The sequence below is a fragment of the Lepus europaeus genome, chromosome 5, assembly GCF_033115175.1.
Source record: "Lepus europaeus isolate LE1 chromosome 5, mLepTim1.pri, whole genome shotgun sequence".
NCBI classification, from domain to species: Eukaryota; Metazoa; Chordata; class Mammalia; order Lagomorpha; family Leporidae; genus Lepus; species Lepus europaeus.
Window position 1 is genome coordinate 17,212,189 of NC_084831.1, and position 20,535 is coordinate 17,232,723.

Genomic DNA, 20,535 nt, shown 5'->3' on the forward strand with positions numbered 1-20,535 from the left:
TTCAGAGGGGCTCCCAGAAGTGGCCTCGGTAGCCACCGGCTAGAAGGTGCCGCTAGATGACAGTTCTGCGGGTTCCTGCCTGGTGCCGTGTGGCTTCTGTGTGGGTCAGTGCCTTGGCATTCAAAGCCCTTTAGAGTCACTCCTCAGCTTTATGCCTCATCAGGTCCCTGGGGACACGGTGGCAGTAACCCATGAGGACAAGGTGACGGTAAACCATGGGGACAAGGTGACAGTAAACCATGGGGCATGATGGCCATAACGCATGGGGACCCAGTGGCAGGAACCCGTAGGGACCCAGTGACAGTAACCCATAGGAGCCAGTGGCAGGAACCCATAGGGACCCGGCACCAGTAACCCATAGGACCCAGTGACAGTAACTCATGGGACCCAGTGGCAGGAACCCATAGGGACTGGGTGGCAGTAACCCATGCGGATTGGGGGTCCAGACTCTGTAGCCAACAGCCTAGGAGTTAAAAGCAAGCTCTGCCCTTACTACCTGTGTGACTCCAGGCACATTTTCAAAATGTTTTCATTTAAAAAGAATTGTTTATTCTCATTTATTTGAAAGGCAGAGAGGGAAACCTTTCATCCACAGCTTCACTCCCCAAAAGCCTGCAATAGCTGGTGCTGGGCCGTGGGGAGGCCAGTGGCCAGAGCTCACTCTGGGTCTCCCATGTGGGTGGCAGGGGCCCAAGGACTTGAGCCCTCACCTGCTGCCTCCCAGGGGTGCATGAGCAGGCAGCTGGAGGGGAAGCAGAAGTGGAGCTCACACGGGGATGGGCATCCTGAGCAGCATCTTACCGGCTGTGCCAAGTGCCTGGCCTAAGGGTTTGTGTTTCTTTTAAGATTTGATTTATTTATTTGAGAGATTGAGTTACAGACAGAGAAAAGGAGAGACAGAAAGGTCTTCCATCCACTGGTTCACCCCCCAAATGCCCACAACAGCTAGAGCTGGGCTGATCCGAGGCCAGGAGCCAGGAGATTCTTCCGGGTCTCCCATGCGGGTGTAGGTACCCAAGGGCTCAGGCCATCCTCTACCGCTTTCCCAGGCCATAGCAGAGAGCTGGATCGGAAGTGGAGCAGCCGGGACTAGAACCGGCATCCATATGGGATGCCTGCACTGCAGGCGGTGGCTTACCCTACTATGCCACAGCACCAGCTCCAACCCTGAGTTGTTACATTTTCCGAGCCTTGGTTTTCTCATCCCCTCCAGCACGCATGGCCTGGGGTCGTGGCAAATCTCATGAGGTAGTACCCGGGAAGAGCCTGAGGAATCGGCCACTGCTGTTGCATCTCTAACCTTAGCTCTAGGATGCACATCTCTTTAGTCTGCATATCTCACTGGTCCTCCCCAGCCCAGCTGAAATCTCACTTCCTCCAGGAAGCCCTCCCTGCCCGCTGACAAGGCTTTGTCTTCATGCCTTGTCAGTCAGTGCCAGGCTCCCTCGGGGGTCTAGGTCAGAGCTCCCTGAATGCCCCTGGCTGGGTATGCAGAGGGGGAGTAAAAAGTATCAGGTCCGCGTTGTAGCACAGCTGACATCCTGTATGACTGCTGATTCGAGTCCCACCTGCTCCACTTCTGAGCCAGCTCCCTGCTAATGTGCCTGGGAGAGCAGTGGAAGATGGCCCAAGTGCTTGGGCCCCTGCATCCATGTGGGAGACCCAGAAGAAGCTCTTGCCTCCTTGATTTGTCCTGGCCCAGCCCCGGCTCTTGCAATCATTTGGAAGAGTGAACCAGTGGATGGACTCTCTCTCTCTCTCTCTCTCTCTCTCTCTCTGCCTTCAAATAAATGACTAAATATTTTTAAAAGACAGATAGATAATAGATAGGTTATGTTAGGTTCGGTTCGGTTCGGTTCACTCTCCTGCCCAGCAGAGGGTAGCAGATGTTAAGGAGAGCTGAGGTCAGAAAGTCGGGAGGCTGGGGTTCCCGTCTGCGCCGCACCTCTCCGCCGAGCGGCCGCTGTGCTCCATCTCTCAACCTTCGCTTCCTCAATCACCAGCTCCAGACGGGGCTACCTTCCGGCCTATTGTGGCGGACCTCAGAGACACTATTTTTTTTTTTTAAGATTTACTTATTTATTTGAGAGGCAGAGTTACAGAGAGAGAGAGAGAGAGAGAGAGAGAGAGAGAGGTCTTCCATCTGCTGGTTCACTCCCCAAATGGCCACAGTGGTCGGAGCTGTGCCGATCTGAAGCCAGGATCCAGGAACTTCTGGGTCTCCCACATCAGTGCAGGGGCCCAAGGACTTGGGCCATCCTCTGCTGCTTTCCCAGGCCACAGCAGAGAGCTGGATGGGAAGAGGGGCAGCTGGGACATGAACCGGTGCCCATATGGGATGCCGGCGCTACAGGCAGTGGCTTAGCCCACTATGCCACAGCACTGGCCCCAGAGACACAGTGGAAACAGGATGGCTCTGAGCCCTTCCCCTGAAGGCCTCCCAGCCGCACAACTCCCCTGAGCAGGCACCATCATTCTCCCCACTTCACAGAAGAGAGAACCTGGAAGGAATTGTGGTGGAGCAGGTTTCAGGACAGAGCAGGGCCCCGGGGCCAGGGAGGGCGATGGGGGTGGCAGGGCGGGCCCGGGAGGCAGGAAGGGAGCCAGCGAAGGGGGCTGAGAGCCTGCTCTCTGTGGTTGGTCGAGTTTCGGGCAGCTGGGCCTTTCAAGTTTCGCTGCCTGGGAACGGACGGATTCCTGCAGGAGGTGTGGGGTGCACACCTGTGAGCTGCAGATCTGGCTCCATTCATTCCTAGCGGTGTGCGGTGTGCGCTTGGCCAGGTCACAGACCTTTCTGAGCCTCAAGCTTTGAAATGGGCGTGGCAAGCGGGGTCTTTCCTCTTACCATGAGGATCCAGTAAGGTGTGGGACATGAAGGGTGGCAGGTGCGGAGCAGGTACCTCGTGTGTGCTAGTTAAGGTTTGTGTGAGATGGGTTCTTCACACAGAACCAAATAAATATACTTGCAGGTTTTTTTTTTTTTTTCTTAATATTTATTTTTATTTATTTGAAAGGTAGAGCGACAGAGAGAGAGAGCGAGATCGCCCAACTGCTGGTTCACTCCCCAAATGCCTACAACAGCCAGGGCTGGGCCAGGCCACAGCCAGGATGGCATAGATGCAGGCAGCTGGGGATACAGGGGAGGCAGGGCCTGGTAGATGCAGAGCCTTGTAAGCAAAGCCTGGGAGATGGGGAGGTGTAGGGCACATATCAAAAACTGCAGGTGGCCGGCGCCGTGGCTTAACAGGCTAATCTTCGGCCTTGCGGCGCCGGCACACCGGGGTCTAGTCCCGGTTGGGGCACCGGATTCTATCCCGGTTGCCCCTCTTCCAGGCCAGCTCTCTGCTATGGCCCGGGAGTGCAGTGGAGGATGGCCCAAGTGTTTGGGCCCTGCACCCGCAAGGGAGACCAGGAGAAGCACCTGGCTCCTGGCTTCGGATCAGCGAGATGAGCCGTCCGCAGTGGCCATTGGAGGGTGAACCAACGGCAAAAGGAAGACCTTTCTCACTGTCTCTCTCTCTCACTATCCACTCTGCCTGTCAAAAACAAACAAATAAACAAAAACCTGCAGGTACTGGGGCAGTCAGGCTGCTGCCTGGGATGCCTGCATTCCCAATTCAGAGTGCCGGTTCAAGTGCCGGCTCCTCTGCTCCCTGCCAATGCACACCCAGGGAGGCAGCAGATGATGGCTCAAGTGCTTGGGTCCCTGCCACCCATGGAGAGACCTGCATGGAGTCCCAGGCTTCTGACTTCAGCCTGGCCCAGCCCTGGCTGTTGTGGGCGCTTGGGGGAGTGAGCCAGTAGATGGGTGATCTCTCTCTCTCTGTCTCTTTGCCTTTCAAATAAAATGGGGAAATAATAATTAAAAAAGATAAAATTGGGATCTGCTCTATTTTCAACAGAGACCCCTGGCCCAGAACCCCAGGTGCGGGAGGGTGTGTCCCGCTGGCCAGGCAGGAGATCGGGTGCTACAGACACTGCTGGTGGTGGGGAGCATGTGCCCCCAACTGGAGTGGTTAGGGAGGCTGAGGACTCTCGCGGGGACATTAAGTGACCTGCCCGAGGCCACAGAGTGGGCGAGTGAGGCAGCCTCTGTCCCAGGCAGGCCTGAGCAGCCCAGAAAAGTCCCCACACCAATGCAGACTTCCAGTCCCGCTGCTGCGTCTCAGCCCTGGGGAATCCTCTGAAAGCTGCCTCAGTTTCCCTCCTGTTTGTCAGAATACAAAATACCTGAAGCCAGCTTCCTGCAGGCACGGACCTCCCGCCCGGGGCTCCCCACGGTGTCGACAGCTCACAGGAACCCCAAATCACAGAGAAGCCAGACCGGAACCGTGGGAAAGAAGGCAGAAAAACCTCTGTTTGCCTTCCCCGAGCGTCTCCTGCCCTACAATAACCATGCACTACTCTGGTAATCGGAGGAATGAAAGTTAAGAAACAAGACTTCCTGGCTTCAGGGAAGTTCTATTACTGATGAAACTTGCTGAAAAAATTGCAATGTGGGGCTCGAGGGCTTTCTGACAGTGGCTGGCACATAGTAAATCTCATACAAATGTTTGTAAAGTTTTAATAATTTATTTTCATTGGGTGAAGCCACCACTTGCAGTGCCGGCATCCCATATGGGCGCCGGTTCGAATCTTGGCTGCTCCACTTCCGATCCAGCTCTCTGCTATGGCCTGGAAAAGCAATGGAAGATGGCCCAAGTCCTTGAATCCCTGCACCCACGTGGGAGACCTGGAGAAAGCTCCTGGCTCCTGGCTTTGGATCGGCCCAGCACTGTCCGTTTTGGCTGTTTGGGGAGTGAAGCAGTGGATGGAAGGCCTCTGTCTCTGTCTCTCTCTCTCTGCCTCTCTGTAACTCTCCCTTTCAAATCAATAAATAAATCTTTAGAAAATTTTATTTTCATTGTATTTGAAAGAGGAATAGACAAAGATTTTCCATCTGCTATTCACTCCCCAAATGCCTGCACCAGCCAGGGCTGAAGCCAGGAGCCCAGAACTCTCTATCCAGTTCTCTCATGTGGATGCCAAACGCCCACCTGCAAATGTCTGTTAAGTAAAATCCCAGGCCCTGAAGCCCAAGCTCTGTGCTCTTAGGCATGTCCTGGCACTGCTCTGGGCCTCAGTTCCTTCCGCTGAGAAATGGGCCTAATCATGGCTGTCCATAAAATGAAAATAAACACATTTTTTTTAAGTTTGTAGAAAATAAAATTAAAAGACAAGCTTATAGTTCTTTCATAATATGCATTTTCCATGAACTTTTAAACATTTTATTTATTGATTGATTGATTTACGAGACAGAAAGAGAGAACTCCCATCTGCTGGTTCACTGCCCTAATGCCTGTGGTGGCCAGTACCGAGTCAAGCCAAAGCCAGGAACTCAACCCAGGTCTCCCACGCGAGTGAGAGGGTCCTACCTGAGTCATCCTCACTGCCTCCCAGAGTCTGCACTAACGGGAAGCTGAGTCAGCAGCTGGAGAGGGTGCTGAACCCACGCACTCTAAGGTGGGACTCGAGTGTCAGCCTGTAAACTAAAGGCCCACCCCTCCATAAACTGGTTTTTTTAAGATTTATTTAGGGGCCAGCGCAGTGGCACAGTAGATTAATCCTTCACCTGAGGTGCCAGCATCCCATATGTGCATCCTGGCTGCTCCACTTCTAATCCAGCTCTCTGCTATGGCCTGGGAAAGCAGTAGAAGATGGCCCAAGTCCTTGGGCCCCTGCACCCATGTGGGAGACCTGGAAGAAGCTCCTGGCTCCAGATCAGCCCAGCTCCAGCCATTGCAGCCATTTGGGGGAGTGAACCAGCAGATGGAAGATCTCTCTCTCTGTCTCTTCCTCTCAAATAAATAAATAACCTAAAATAATTGTTTATTTATTTGAAAGGCAGAGTTACACAGAGAGAGGAAGAAACACACACACACACACACACACAGAGAGAGAGAGAGAGAGATCTTCCATCCTCTGATTCATTCTCCCAATGACTGCAGTGGCCAGGGCTGGGCCAGCCAAAGCCAGGAGCCTGGAACTCCATCCAGATCTCCCATGCGGGTGCAGGGGCCCGAGCACCTGTGCCATCTTCCACTGCTTTCCCAGGTGCATTCAGTGGGGAGCTGGATCGGAAGTGGAGCTCATATGGGATGCCGGTGTTGCAAGCAGCAACTTTATTAACTATGCCACAACCCGGCCACCCCCACCCCTACTCCCAGCCCCTCTGTCCTGTGAACTCTCGGAAGACCGCTTGTCTACATGCGTTTCAAAACTTTTATATCTAAATTAACTTATCTTTTAATTCAGTTTTCCATTGAAATCTGGAGCATCCTCATATGAGCCCATGAAAAGATACTCCGCATCATTAGTCATCAGGGAGATGAAAATTAAAAGCATAGTGAGAGGCTACTTTACACCCAGTAGGGTAGTTAAAAAAAAAAAAAAGGCAGGCAGTAGGCGGCGTTGGTGGGGTGTGAGGAAGCTGGCATTGCTCATGGGGATGTATGTTGGCACAGCTGCCTTGGAAAACAGTCTGGCAGTTTCTCAAAAAACTATACCTGTACACAGTTACTATGTGACTCAGCAGTTCCTCATGCCTGGGTATATAGCCAGGAGGCAAAAAATGTGTCCACACAAACTGTGCACGGATGTTCCCAGCAGCATTGTCCATACTGGCCAAAAATGTGCACTGTCCACACAATGGGACGTGATTCCGCCAGCAACAGGAGTGAAGTGCTGGTCCATGCTCCGACATGCACAAGCCTTGAACATGATGCTAAATTAAAAAAAAAAAAATTTGATGTGGGCCAGCGTTGTGGCTCAGTGGCCTGCGGCATGTCAACTCAGTTCTAGTCCCAGATGCTCCACTTCCGATCCAGCTCCCTGCTAATGCACCTGGGAAAGCCTCAGAAGGTGGCCCACGTGCTTGGGCCCCTGCACCAGCATGGGAGACCAGGAAGAAGCTCCTGGCTCCTGGCTTCAGCTTGGCTCAGTCCTGGCCGTTGCAGCCATTTGGGAATTGAGCCAGTGGATGGAAGACCTCTCTTTCTGTCTCTCCTTCTCTCGCTCTCTCATTAACTCTTTCAAATAAAAAAATAAAATAAGTCTTTAAAAAAAGATCTGACGTAAAAGGCCGCGTCTTGCATGATTCTGCTCGGGTGGAATGTCCAGTATAGGCCAGTCTACATGCAGAAAGCTGATTACTAATGGGTCACTTTCACTTTAAGGAAAATGGAACTCGGAGGAGCCTCTGTGCACCCACCTGTGTGGCTCCAGGTCAGTGACTTCGCCTCTCGGCTGTAAAATGGAGACAATGGCACGCGCTGGCCAGAGGGCGCCAGGTGTGTCTCTCGAGGCATGGTTTGCAGCACCTGCAGGCCTGGCGTAGCCCCCTCATTGCTTAGTTCCTCCTCTGTGGCTTTTAGGTGGAGTTTGAAGGCCAAGGCTGCCATCTAGAGGTGAACTCCAGCATCGGCCACGGCCTGCGAGACTGTCAATCTTTTTTTTTTTTTTTTTAAGATTTATTTGTTGGGGTCAGCAGTGTGGCACAGTGTATAAAAGCTGTCACCTGCAGTACCAGCATCCCATATGGGTGCCAGTTCGAATCCCGGATGCTCTACTTCCGATCCGGCTCTCTGCTGTGGCCTGGGAAGCAGTGGAAGATGGCCCAAGTCCTTGGGCCCCTGCTCCTGCGTGGGAGACCCAGAGGAAACTCTAGGCTCTGACTTCGGATCAGCCCAGATCTGACCATCGCGGCCATTTGGAGAGTGAACCAGTGCATGGAAGACCTCTCTCTGCCTCTGCTTTTCTGTATATCTGCCTTTCAAATCTTTTAAAGAAAGATTTATTTATTTATTTAAAAGGCAGTGAGAGAGAGAAAGGGAGGGAGGGTGGAAGGGAGAGGGGGAGAGAGAGAGAGCGATCTTCCAACTACTGGTTCATTCCCCAAATGGCCTCACAGCCAGGGCTGGGCCAGGTAGAACTCCATCTGTATCTTCCATTTGGGTCCCCAGCACTTGGGCCATCTTCCACTGCTTTCTCGGGAACATTAGCAGGGAGATGGTTGAAAGTGGAGCAGCCAGGGGCCGGCGCTGTGTTGTAGCAGGTGAAGCTGCCACCTGCAGTGCCAGCATCCCACATGGGCACCAGTTTCAGCCCCAGCTGCTCCACTGGCCTGAGAAAAGTAGTGGAAGATGGTCTAAGTCTCCTGTGCCTGTGTGGGAGACCCAGAAGAAGCTCCTGGCTCCTGGCTTCGGATCAGCCCAAATCTGACCATCGTGGCTATTTGGGGAATGAACCATTGGATGGAAGGACTCTCTCTCTCTCTCTCTCTCTCTCTGCCTCTCCTTCTCTCTCTATGTAACTCTGACTTTCAAGTAAATAAATAAATCTTAGAAAGAAAGAAAGGAAGGAAGGAAGGAAGGAAGGAAGGAAGGAAGGAAGGAAGGAAGAAAGAAAGAAAGAAAGAAAGAAAGAAAGAGGAACAAGGGGCAGCCAGGGCTTGAACTGGTGCTCATCTGGGATGCCAGCATTGCAGGTGGCAGCTTAACTTACAGTGCCACAATGCCGCCCCCAGTGGATCTTTTTTAACTCAACTAATTGAGTTGAAAACTAGGACAGCAAAATCAAGAATCCAGGTCATCGGAGGACTCTGTTGACATAGACAAGGCGTGCAGTGTTTGGCATCAGGTGGTCTTGGCCACAGGATAGCTAGCAGCACCCCTCTGCCCAAAGCTGCCCCGGCCCCTGCGGCCCACTGCCTGCGAGGGGTCTCTCCATCATCATTCGCACTGTGAGCACCGCTGCCTCTGTGTCCCGTCCTCCCTACCACACTGAAACTGCTCAACACCATCGCACCCAACGCCCAGCACCCACTGCGGGGCAGAAGGCCAAGGTTTGCTCACTGGGGGGCGAGTGTCAGGCGTGGCTGTGACGAGGCTGCCTGTGACACCTGAATCCCCTATCAGAGTCCCAGCTCTGCTCCCATCTCCAGCCTCCCACTAACAGGCATCCGGAATGCAGTAGGCGAAGGTGCTTTTTTCTTTCTTAAAGATCTTATTTATTTATTTGAAAGTTAGAGTTATGCACAGAGAGAGAAGGAGAGAGATAGAGATAGAGAGAGAGAGAGAGAGAGAGGTCTTCCATCTGTTGGTTCACCCCCGAGATGGCCGCAATGGCCGGAGCTGCACTGATCCAAAGCCAGGAGCCAGGAGCTTCTTCTGGGTCTCCCACATGGGTGCAGGGCCCCAAGGACTTGGGCCATCTTCTACTGCTTTCCCAGGCCATAGCAGAGAGCTAGATCGGAAATGGAGCAGCTAGTATACGAACCAGAGCCCATATGGGATGCTGGCACTGCAGGCGGCAGCTCTACCCAGTACACCACAGCACTGGCCCCAGGCGAAGGCTCTGTGAGCGACCTGCATTGAGCTCCAGACTACTGGCTTGGGCATGGCCCAGCCCTGGCTGTTGCAAACATTTGGGGAGTGACCCAGTGGATGGGAAACTCTGTATCTCTTTCTTTCAAATAAATAAAAAATAAATTAAAATCTGGGGAGGACATGTGCTACAGTCACCACCCGGGACTCCTGCAGCCCATATCAGAGCACCAAGTTCAAGTCCTGGCTTCTCTGCTTCCCATCTGCCTTCCTGCTAACGCACACCCTGGGAGGCAGCCAGTGACGGCTCAGGCATCTGGATCCTGCCATCCATGTGGAAGATCCTGCCGTCCATGTGGAAGATCCTGCCGTCCGTGTGGAAGATCCTGCCGTCCATGTGGAAGATCCTGCCGTCCGTGTGGAAGACCAGGCTGGAGCGCTGGACTCCCGGCTGCAGCCTGGCCCAGCCCTGCCTGTTGTGGACATTTGGGCATCGACCAGTGGGTGGGCGATCTCATCACTCTGCTTTTCAAAGAAAACAGAAATAAATAAGTAACTTTACAGTTAAGAGATCTCTGCTTATTGAACGAAACTCTGCGAAAGGTCTGTGGAATCGTGGAAACGTCACTCAGAGCCCCCTCGCAGGGAAGCTTCTGGCCACTGTCAGGTCTGTCTCCGACTCTGCCTCGGGGGAGTGCGGGTTGGGGAGGCCTGGGAAGCCAGGGGGAGTGTGGATTGGGGAGGCCTGGGAAGCCAGGGGGGAGTGTGGATTGGGGAGGCCTGGGAAGCCAGGGGGGTCATCACGGGGCCCAGAATTCTCGGCGTTTCCTCGTCCAGGACTGCGGAGGGAAAAGCACAACCTCCCATTTTCCAACCCACCTCCCCCCCAGGCAGATCAAAAATGATGCTGATACAGGCTATGCACCCCGGATCCGGAGAGCAGAAATCTAAAATGCTCCCAGATCTGAGCCTTTTTGAGCACAGACATGATGCCACGAGTGGAAAATTCCACCCCTGACCTCAGGTGCCAAGTCAGAGTCAAAGCACAGGTGCGTGCATTAAAAATATTGAACACGGGGCCGGCGCTCTGGTGCAGCGGGCAAAGCTGCCACCTGTGGTGCCGGTGTCCCATATGGGCGCCAGTTCGAGTCCCGGCTGCTCCACTTGCGACCCAACTCTCTGCTGATGTGCCTGGGAAAGCAGTGGAGGAAGGCCCGCGTACTTGGGCCCCTGCATCCATGTGGGAGACCCAGAAGAGGCTCCTGGCTCCTGGCTTTGGATTGGCCCAGCTCCTACCCTTGCAGCCACTGGGGAGGAACCAGTGGATGGAAGATCTCTCTCTCTCTCTCTAACTCTGCCTTTCAAATAAATTAATTAATTAAAAATATTGTACACAGTGAACTTCCAGGTATGTGTATAAGGCCTGTTTGAAGCATAACTGAACTTTGTGTTTGGACTTGGGTCTCATCCCCCAAATATCTCGTTTTATATATATACAAATATTCCAAGTTTGGAAAAATCCAATCTCCAAAACACTCTGGTCCCAAGTATTTTGGACAAGAGAGACTCAACGTGTATCAGCAGAACAAGTGCATTCACACCCCAGTGGGATCGCAAACACCCTACGAGGAAGCCACTCTTGGCTCCATTTTTTTTTTTTTTTAGACAGGCAGAGTGGACAGTGAGAGAGAGACAGAGAGAAAGGTCTTCCTTTTTGCCGTTGGTTCACCCTCCAATGGCTGCCGCGCTGCAGCCAGCGCACCGCACTGATCCGAAGGCAGGAGTCAAGTGCTTCTCCTGGTCTCCCATGGGGTGCAGGGCCCAAGCACTTGGGCCATCCTCCACTGCACTCCCGGGCCACAGCAGGGAGCTGGCCTGGAAGAGGGGCAACCGGGACAGAATCCGGTGCCCCGACCAGGACTAGAACCCGGTGTACCGGCGCCGCTAGGCGGAGGATTAGCCTGTTGAGCCATGGCTTCGGCCCATCTTGGCTCCATTTTACAGATGGAGAAACTGAGGCCAGGAGTTCCCTGTGCAGAGACATACCTGTGCAGACACAGCTCAAGGCGGGTCAGGGCTCTGGATTTTATTCATTTACTGTGGCTGGTCACCTCTATAAAGGCTTACAACTCTTCAGGCCTACAATCCTTAAACAGCCCTACGAAGCTCAGAGCACTTAGGTAATTTGCCCAAGGCCATGGGGCTTGGTGATGGAAAAGCAGGTTCTGAGCCAGAGCTGCGTGGGTTCCCTCTCCCAACCACCCTACTGTCCCTCCCCGGGTATCCTGTGATGCACGGGGCAGTAGCATCAGTGGTTTGAGGACTGGATGCAACACGAGTGGGCACCTGGAACACCATACGTACCAGGAAGAGATCATTTTTAAGCCTCTGCAAAGCTGCAACCGACAATTGCAGCTAGTGGCCACCAGGGGGCAGTCGCGCGCTGGAGACCTAAAAGCCCTTCCCAGGCGACTGGCAAACTGCCCGAGGGTTAAGAATTTGGTAAAGCGGGATCAAGGGCACTGCTCCAGTGCAGAAGCTCAAGGCGCTGACCCTTGCAAAAGAAATAAGACTTGGACTTTCAACTACCCAAGGCCCCTTTTCCAACACCAGTTCTGAGATGGGCGGATGGGGGGATGTAGGTTGAGGGGAGCCCAGCTGTGCCCCATTTGGTGGGGGGAGGGGGCTACAATTATGAGCAATTCCCCTCCTGCTAGAGGCTGGGTTCCGGAAGCCACAGCTGCAGGGTAGCGGGTGGCCCGGAGGGCTTTGGGATTGTCTCCTAAGGGGTTTCCATGGTTACAGATTGATGCAGGCAGCCCACTGGGCTGGGTCCTTTATCTGTATTGTCTCCTGGGGAGACAATGGGCTGTGTGGGATGAGGGGCACTGGGTGTAGACCAGTATCGCAGCAGGGGGCTTGTGTGCACTGCCCTGGGAAGCCCTGACCCCACTGCTGGGGCTGATGGAGCTGGGTGCCCGGGGCCGCCTTGGCAATCAGTCCTCGCTTTGGGGTCCAGCGCTACTGCTATCGAGACACCCCGAGGCTGGCCACTGGGCCACTGCAGCACATACGGGCTCCGCAGCAGCAGAGTTGCCTCCAGGGACGAACGAAAAAGCACAGCTGGCCACAGCCATGGTCCCCACTGAGCCTGGGCCCCTGGTCATGGCCACGGCCCCACCGAGCCTGGGCCCCTGGTCACAGCCACGGTCCCACTGAGCCTGGGCTCCTCGGGGGAGTGATTTTACCTGCCTGAGTCTCCCCTTTTGCTCATCTGGAGAAGTGGGGACAATGCTTGCTCTTTGACGTTGCTGTGAGGAGGCACAGAGTGTGGCTCTGAGCAGGTGCTCAGAGGGCCCGGAGCTCAGTCAGGTGCGTGGCGGGTCTTGGGACCTAAGGACTGGCTCTGTCACTCATTCCGTGGCCTTAGCCAAGGCCCCTCTTCTCTCTGAACCTCAGCAGCCTGATCGATGGTTTGGGCACTCTGAATGAAAAGTGTTTTTTTTAATGATTTATTTATTTATTTGAAAGAGTTACACAGAGAGAAGGAGAGGCAGAGAGAGGTCTTCCATCTACTGGTTCACTCCCCAGATGACCGAAACGGCCGGAGCTGCACCAATCCAAAGCCAGGAGCCAGGAGCTTCTTCCAGGTCTCCCACACAGGTGCAGGGGCCCAAGGACTTGGCCCATCCTTCACTGCTTTCCCAGGCCATAGCAGAGATCTGGATCAGAAGTGGAGCAGCTGGGACTCGAACCAGCGCCCATGTGGGATGCCGGCACTGCAGGCAGTGGCTTTACCCGCTATGCCACAGCGCCGGCCCCTGAAAAGTTTATAACGGATAAAATGAGACAATGACAAGAAAGTGCTTGAAAAAGCAGGAATGGAATCTGGAGACACAGCCTTGCTGCCTGGAATTTACATCTTCTTGGAACATGCACAGAGTTGCAGAGAGAGAGAGAGAGAGGGAGAGAGGGAGAGAGGGAGAGAGGGAGAGAGAGAGAGAGGGAGAGATGGATCTTCCACCCACTGGTTCACAATCCCGATGGCCACAACAGCCAGGCCTGGCCCAGGCTGCAGTCAGGAGCCTCCTCCAGGTCTCCCACATGGATGGCTGGAGCCCAGAGACTTGGGCCGTCCCCTGCTGGTTTCCAAGGTGCATTAGCAGGGAGCTGGATAGGAAGTGGAGTAGTAGTGAGGGTTCGAATTGGCGCCCATTTGGGATGCCGGCATTGCAGGCGGCGGCTTCACCCACTATGCCACAACCCTGGCCCGAGGGTGGTGCTTCTGAAAGAGGCAGGCGTTAAGCTGGGCTTCGGAGGGTCCCAGAATCAGGGAATTATTCTAGAAAGATCTGCAACAGTGTGCTCTCGGCCAGCCAGTTTAGTGCCCTGCCTGGTTAGCACCTTCTTCTCCAAGAAAGGGTGGGTGTGGGCGGGAGGAAAGGGAGGAGTAAGGGGGAGCTATTGTCATTCAGTCCCTTTCCAGGGACACCTGTAGAAGAGGCAGGTTGATCATTAGCTCCATCCCATTCCACAGATAAGGAGACTCAAGACTTCTGTTACTGGCACCCAACTGATTGGGCAACGTATAAAGCCCAGGGATAAGTTTGCTCTGAGTGTGCAAAACGCAGCTTGCCCAAGGGAAAAGTGTACCATCAGCAGAGAGAACCCAAACCTTTTAAACCTCTGTTTATTCTCCAGTGGGAGGCACGCAGCAGGTGTACAGCGAGTGCGGGTTCTCATCACCGCCACCACCCGTCATTCAGAGTGCCACACCAATCGTGCTGGGGACACGCAGGTACGTCAGACGCCTCCCGTGTTGGAGAGGACTGGCCTCGGGCGAGGGAAGGGAGAGCAGGAGACCGACTCCCACTGGCTCAGCTCGCGGACACGGCAGACCCGCACCAGCTCATGGGAATCTCAGTTACCTTCTGAGGAAGGCTGCTTCCTGCCCAACTTAGAAATAAGAAAATTTAAAAAAAAAAAAAAATCGAGGCTCAGTGGGCTTCTCCGACTTGGTCATACGTTGTAAAACAGGAATAAAAACAATTTTGGGGAAAACAAATGTGTTTAAAATTGATAAAGTGTATTAACAAAGTATATCAACTATCTAAGGCACATGGGTCATGGTCCCACTTTACTGAAGAGCATATCAAAGATAGCTTTTACTGAGTTAAAAAATCAATTTTTAAGAGCTTTTTTTTTTTGACAGGCAGAGTGGATAGTGAGAGAGAGAGACAGAGAGAAAGGTCTTCCTTTTTGCCGCTGGTTCACCCTCCAATGGCCGCTGCGGCCGGCGCATCTCGCTGATCCGAAGCCAGAAGCCAGGTGCTTCTCCTGGTCTCCCATGCGGGTGCAGGACCCAAGGACTTGGGCCATCCTCCACTTTCTTCCTGGGCCATAGCAGAGAGCTGGCCTGGAAGAGGGGCAACTGGGACAGAATCCAGCGCCCCAACCGGGACTAGAACCTGGTGTGCCGGCGCCGCAAGGCAGAGGATTAGCCTGTTAAGCCACGGCACCGGCCTTAAGAGCTCTTTTTTTAAAAAAAATTACTTAAAGGTAGAATTATAGAGAGAAAGGGAGAGACACAGAGAGAGCTCGTCCATCCGCTGGTTCACTCCCCAAATGGCTGCAACGGCTGCAGCTGAAAAGATCCAAAACCAGGAGCCAGGAGCTTCTTCCGGGTCTCCCACGCCTGTGTGGGTGATGTAGGCGGGCAGACAGGATAAAATTGATTAGGCTTGTGAGCTGGAAGACCACGCCCCCTGTGTGATCTCACACCCCTATCTGACCCCACCTGTAGCCCACCTCCCAGTTAGGCTACATAACCACACCCCTTTGGAAGTGGGTAAGAGGCCTGGAGTGGCGGGGGGAGGGGAGGGCTCCCTTGCTACCCCGAACCTTCGGAGTGCATGGGCTTCGGGCCTTCTCTCACTGAATAAAATGCTTAAAAACTTACCATGTTGTCTGGTCTATTTGAGCCAGTATTCAGAATTCCCTCAATGTGTGGCAAGAGCCCACAGGCTTATTAATACTGAAAATTACTAATAAGCAGTCCGATATCACAGGGCCCAAGGACTTGGACCATCTTCTACTGCCTTCCCAGGCCACAGCAGAGAGCTGGATCGGAAATGGAGCAGCTGGGACTCGAACTGGCGCCCATATGGGATGCCGGCGCTGCAGGTGGTGGCTTTACCCACTCCGCCACAGTGATGGTCCCCAGATGGAAGATTTCTGTCTCTCTCTCTGCCTCTGTGTATCCGTCTCTCTCTGCCTTTCAAATAAAATGAAAATAAATAAATACAAATTTAAAAAAAGAGAAGTGGTTAGCCCCCTTTCACATGAGAAAGCCCCGTACCAGACAGGTGAAGCTACGTGCCTGAAGTCACATGCACACAACGGACAGCCAGGCTGGGACCCAGGCTCCTGTAGGCTGAGAGCTGGAGCCACGACTCCCTCCTGGGTCCGTGTTGGAGGCCATCGCCCCTCCCCGCCTCCCTGCACAGAGTGGGGGGCGAGGGCAGGAGGGTGGGCAGTGGACTGCAAAGAATGGAGGCTGCTTTCAGCCCGTGTGGGAAGACACCGCATGGTCTTCTCAAGTACGTGTGTCTGTGTACACGTGTGCTCACGTGTGCTCACGCGTGCCTGTGTGGAGCTGGCTGTGTGCCAGGTCTCACTGCGCCACGAGAGACAGATCTGGCACATTTCCCCAAAAACGTCAATTTCTCTAAAAATTTAGAGACTGGGCTGGCACCAAGGCTTAACAGGCTAATCCTCCGCCTTGCGGCGCCGGCACACCAGGTTCTAGTCCCGGTTGGGGCGCTGGATTCTGTCCCGGTTGCCCCTCTTCCAGGCCAGCTCTCTGCTATGGCCCGGGAAGGCAGTGGAGGATGGCCCAAGTGCTTGGGCCCTGCACCCCATGGGAGACCAGGAGAAGCACTTGGCTTCTGGCTTCGGATCAGCGTGATGTGCCGGCCGCAGCGGCCATTGGAGGGTGAACCAACGGCAAAAAGGAAGATCTTTCTCTCTGTCTCTCTCTCTCACTATCCACTCTGCCTGTCAAAAAAAATAAAAAATAAAATTAAAAAAAATATAGAGACATCATGGTTTTACATATCTATTTTTTCAAAAGAATCGCATATCTTTAATGTTTATTATTTTCATCTCATTGAAAGGCAGAGTGACAGACAGAGAGATCAATTCTACCTGCTGGTTCACTCCCCAGATGCCCACAAAGGCCAGGGCTGCACAGGCCAAAGCCAGCAGCCAGAACTCCCTCTGGGGCTCCCTCATGGTGGCAGGGACTCGGGCACTTGAGCCCTCATCTGCTGCCTCCCAGGGTGCGTCAGCAGGGAGCTGCATCTGGAGCAGAGCTGCCAGGACTGGCACTGGCACTTGGCTGTGGGATGCGCACACACATCGCAAGCTGGGGCTTAACATCCCGCTCCACAGTGCGCATCCTGCGGTGTTATATTAAAGCCCAGATGGCTTTGGATGCATGAGAATACAAACTACACGTAGTATGCTAAGACAACGGATGGCAGCTAGCACTGGGAAGCGGGTTCTTACACACCAAGTACCAATCTAACAGTTCTGTGTTAACTAAGCCTTAGCGACTATTGTGCCCATTTTACAGACGCAGACACTGAGGGCAAAAGAAGTGAAGCCACTTGTCCGATCCACACGGCTAGCAAGTGGAAGAGTGCGGGAACTCCTGGACCCTTCAGGGGCCAGCTAGCAGGGTATCTGTGGTTTGCACTGTGCCTGGCTGAAGGTTTGCGACAAGATTTACACAGGAGGATCAGGATGGAGCAGCAGCCGGTTGCTCTCCAGTGCCCTCTGGATACAATCATATATGAGCGCTGCCAAGCGTGACGTGCCGGCTGGGCCCAGGTACTCCGCGTCCGCTGTCTCGTTCAGTTCCTGAATAGAGGTGGGCATTTGGCCTCGCCGTCAAAGCACAAAGGCGCCCAGGTTGCACAGCAGAGTGACTGGCTTCGAGCCTTACCTCCTGCTCCACACTCCAGCCTCCCGTTCATGCAGACCCTGGGAGGCAGCAGGGACTGCCCAGTAATTAGCTTTCTATCCCCACCCCCGCCCCGCCGCCGCCACCGGAGACCCAGACTGAGCTCCCGGCTCCCGGAGTGGGTCTGACATGGTCCCGGCTGTGGCCAGCACTCAGGGGTGATGGGAGCAGACAGGAGCTCTTTCTGGCTGTCTCTCAAATAAATGCATGACAATATAAAACAAACGTTTACCAATAAATAAAAAGACATGCCTACAATGGCCCTGAGGACAACGAGCAGCTGCAGCCCAGAGAGGTGGCGCCACGCAGCTCAGAAGTGGCAGCGACAGCGCTGGAAGGGAGGTCTCAGGATGCCACGGCTCTGCCCCTGCGTCCCCCACCGCCCACCGTTCGTTCTCTGCTGGAGAGGGCGGGGGCACAAGGGAGCTGCTCTGGGCAGACTCACAGGGGCTGCAGCTCTGCTGACTCCACCAGCTGGAAGCACACGTGTCATGCTAACTCCATCATGAGAACGGAGCAGCCAGGCGCTGGGCGGAAGCATGAAGAGCTGGCTTTTTACCCCCAGCTCCGGGAGGGACTCGCTCCGTGTGACCTTGGCTGAGTCACGTCCGCGCCCTGGAACTCAGCTTCTCCATCTGTGATACCGGGTTGGCGACCTCCCGAGGGCCTGCCCTGTCCTGGCTGCCTTCCAGGGGCTTTGCATTCAGTCCACATTAACCTCCACCAGGGGCTCAGGGCAGCCCTGCGACACCACAGGGAGGAAACGGAGGCCGAAGTGGCAGAACCTGGGAGAGCAGGTGCGAGGCCACAGCCCTTTTGTCCCTGCATCACTTATTCTGCCAGGCACCAGGATGCCCCTGGGTGAGCGAAGGGGCTCGGTGAGGCACCGCCATGCAGTCAGGCCACCCCGAGATGCTGGGCCCGGATCACCCTGCAGCCATGAGCCAGGAATTTCATTGTGCATCTGACACCCAGCCCAGCAAACACCAGGGTGGGCGTCACCCAGGGCCACCCTGTACATACGTGACCCAGTGTCATATCAATCGCTTGAGGCCCAAAGAAGGTAACTCACCTGTGACGGCACAGTTGACAAGTGACAGAGCTGGGATTTCACCCGGCATCTCTCCCATCCCGAGTGACAGAGAGCAGCCCCAGGAGAATGCTGTGGCTGGGAGAGGCCACTTCTGTTAAGAGGCATGAGTTAGCACACATGTTTTTAAAGATTTATTTATACGTTACTGGAAAGACAAAGCAACGGGAGGGGGAGGATAAAGAGAGAGACTGACTTCCCAAACACCCTTAACGGCCAGGTCTGGGCCAGGCTGACGTCAGGAGCCAGGCACTCCATCGTGGTCTCCCATGTGGATGGCAGGAGCTAAGGACTTGGGCCATCTTCTGCTGCCTTCCTAAGCACCTTAGCAAAGAGCTGGATCAGAAGCAGAGCAGCAGGGGCTGGAAGCAGCGCTCTGATATGGGATGCCAGCATTGCAGGCAGAGGCTTAACCCACTGTGCCACAACCCACCAGCTGGTCAGCCACTGTACAGTTTTAAATGGGCTGCAGACATCAAAGGCAATGGATGTAGAAGCCTGGTGTTGGAGTCCTGGGCTCTGACACTCCAGGGTAACCTCTGACAGGCCCCCTAACACCTGTGAGCCTTGCAGGGGTGTGGGGAAGCAGCCCCTCCTTCCCTCGTCACGTGTAGCCTGTCAAATGCTGCACATTAGTGAATGGCCGCTTTGGAACTCCCTCTCCAGCTCCCTCTGTAGGCAGAGTGGAAACTGCATGCAAAACGTGACTGGCAGGATGTGGGACCGACACGTACGTGGTCTCTCCTGGTCCACGGGATGAGCCCTCAGTGGAGGCCGGGTTCAGGAGCAGGAGAACGGGTCTTCACACGCGGGGACCCAGCCTCGGCTGAGGGCGAAGGGAGCTGGGGTGGGGAGGGCAGCGCTGCCTGCCCCGAGGGTCCCCAGGCCCCCATCTCTTCCCATCTTCAAATCTTTCTTTGTTGCTAGAAATGGCCTGGGCTGGAAACAAGACGAGGTTCAGGGGGAGCCTGAATGCGTGGGCAGGCGGGTTCTCCTGGGGAGGCTGCCGTGTCCCAGGTACCCTCAACTGCCACACAGCCTACACGTTTAGCCCCAAACCCACCGACTGCCAGCTGGCCGGCGACCACCTCCACTTAGGGTAATGAGTTCCACATGTTTCCACAGCGCCCAGCTAAGCTTTTCCCCAGCAGTTCTCACACTGTTCTCTCCCTCCCGGCTTCCAGCTCACGCTCGCTCGGCCACCCTGGCTCAGCCTGCCCCTAAGGTGGGTGGGGGAGGGGCTAGGTGGGCAGTGACAAGGAGCCAAGGCTGGCAGCAGTCTTGACCCTCAGGGTGGGGGTTGTGCTCCATCCCTACAGTGAGAATGACAGTGGCTGCTCAGGGTAAGAGGAGCATCTTAAGACCCTGGCGCCGAGGCTCAGGGTCCAGTCCTGTACTGACCACTAACTTGCCACGTGTTTCCTTTCAGTACCACATTTGTGATCTCTAAGGGCCCTCTGTTCCCCAACAGGTTTTTGATTTATGAATGGAAGGCACCGGGGAGATCATCAGCTTGCCTGTTAAACATGGGTGGCCCCCAGGGGACAGGGGGTCCCTGGGAAGCCTAAGCCCCTCCAACCCCGGCCAACATTCCCACCAACCTGGGCTCCCCCTGACCACACCCTGCCCCCATGAGGGCTTCTGCCTGCAGCGTCGGCACAAAAGGGCAGTGGGGTAGAAATGGGGAGGGGAGGGGGCATCCCCAGTGGCACAGCCTGGGTGGGGAAGGGCTACACTGGGGGGTGAGAGGGAGCTGCAGAGAACCGCCCCTCCTTAACTGCGTGGTGGTCAGAGGCAGCCCCCAAAGCCTGGTCTCAAAGTGACCTACGACCCTGACCCTGCCTGTCCACAGGCTGACCCCCCACTCTGCCCACTCAACGCCGACCACAGACTACAGGCACTCTCAACCCACACACCCCCAAACCCAGACGGGCGAACCCCAATTCTGGCCACACCCTGACCCGCTCCCTCTGCTCTCAGGCCGACCCCCTGACCTTGACCCCGACTGACCCCCAACAGAAATACTCCCAGGACAACTAAAGCTAAACCCTGCGAGT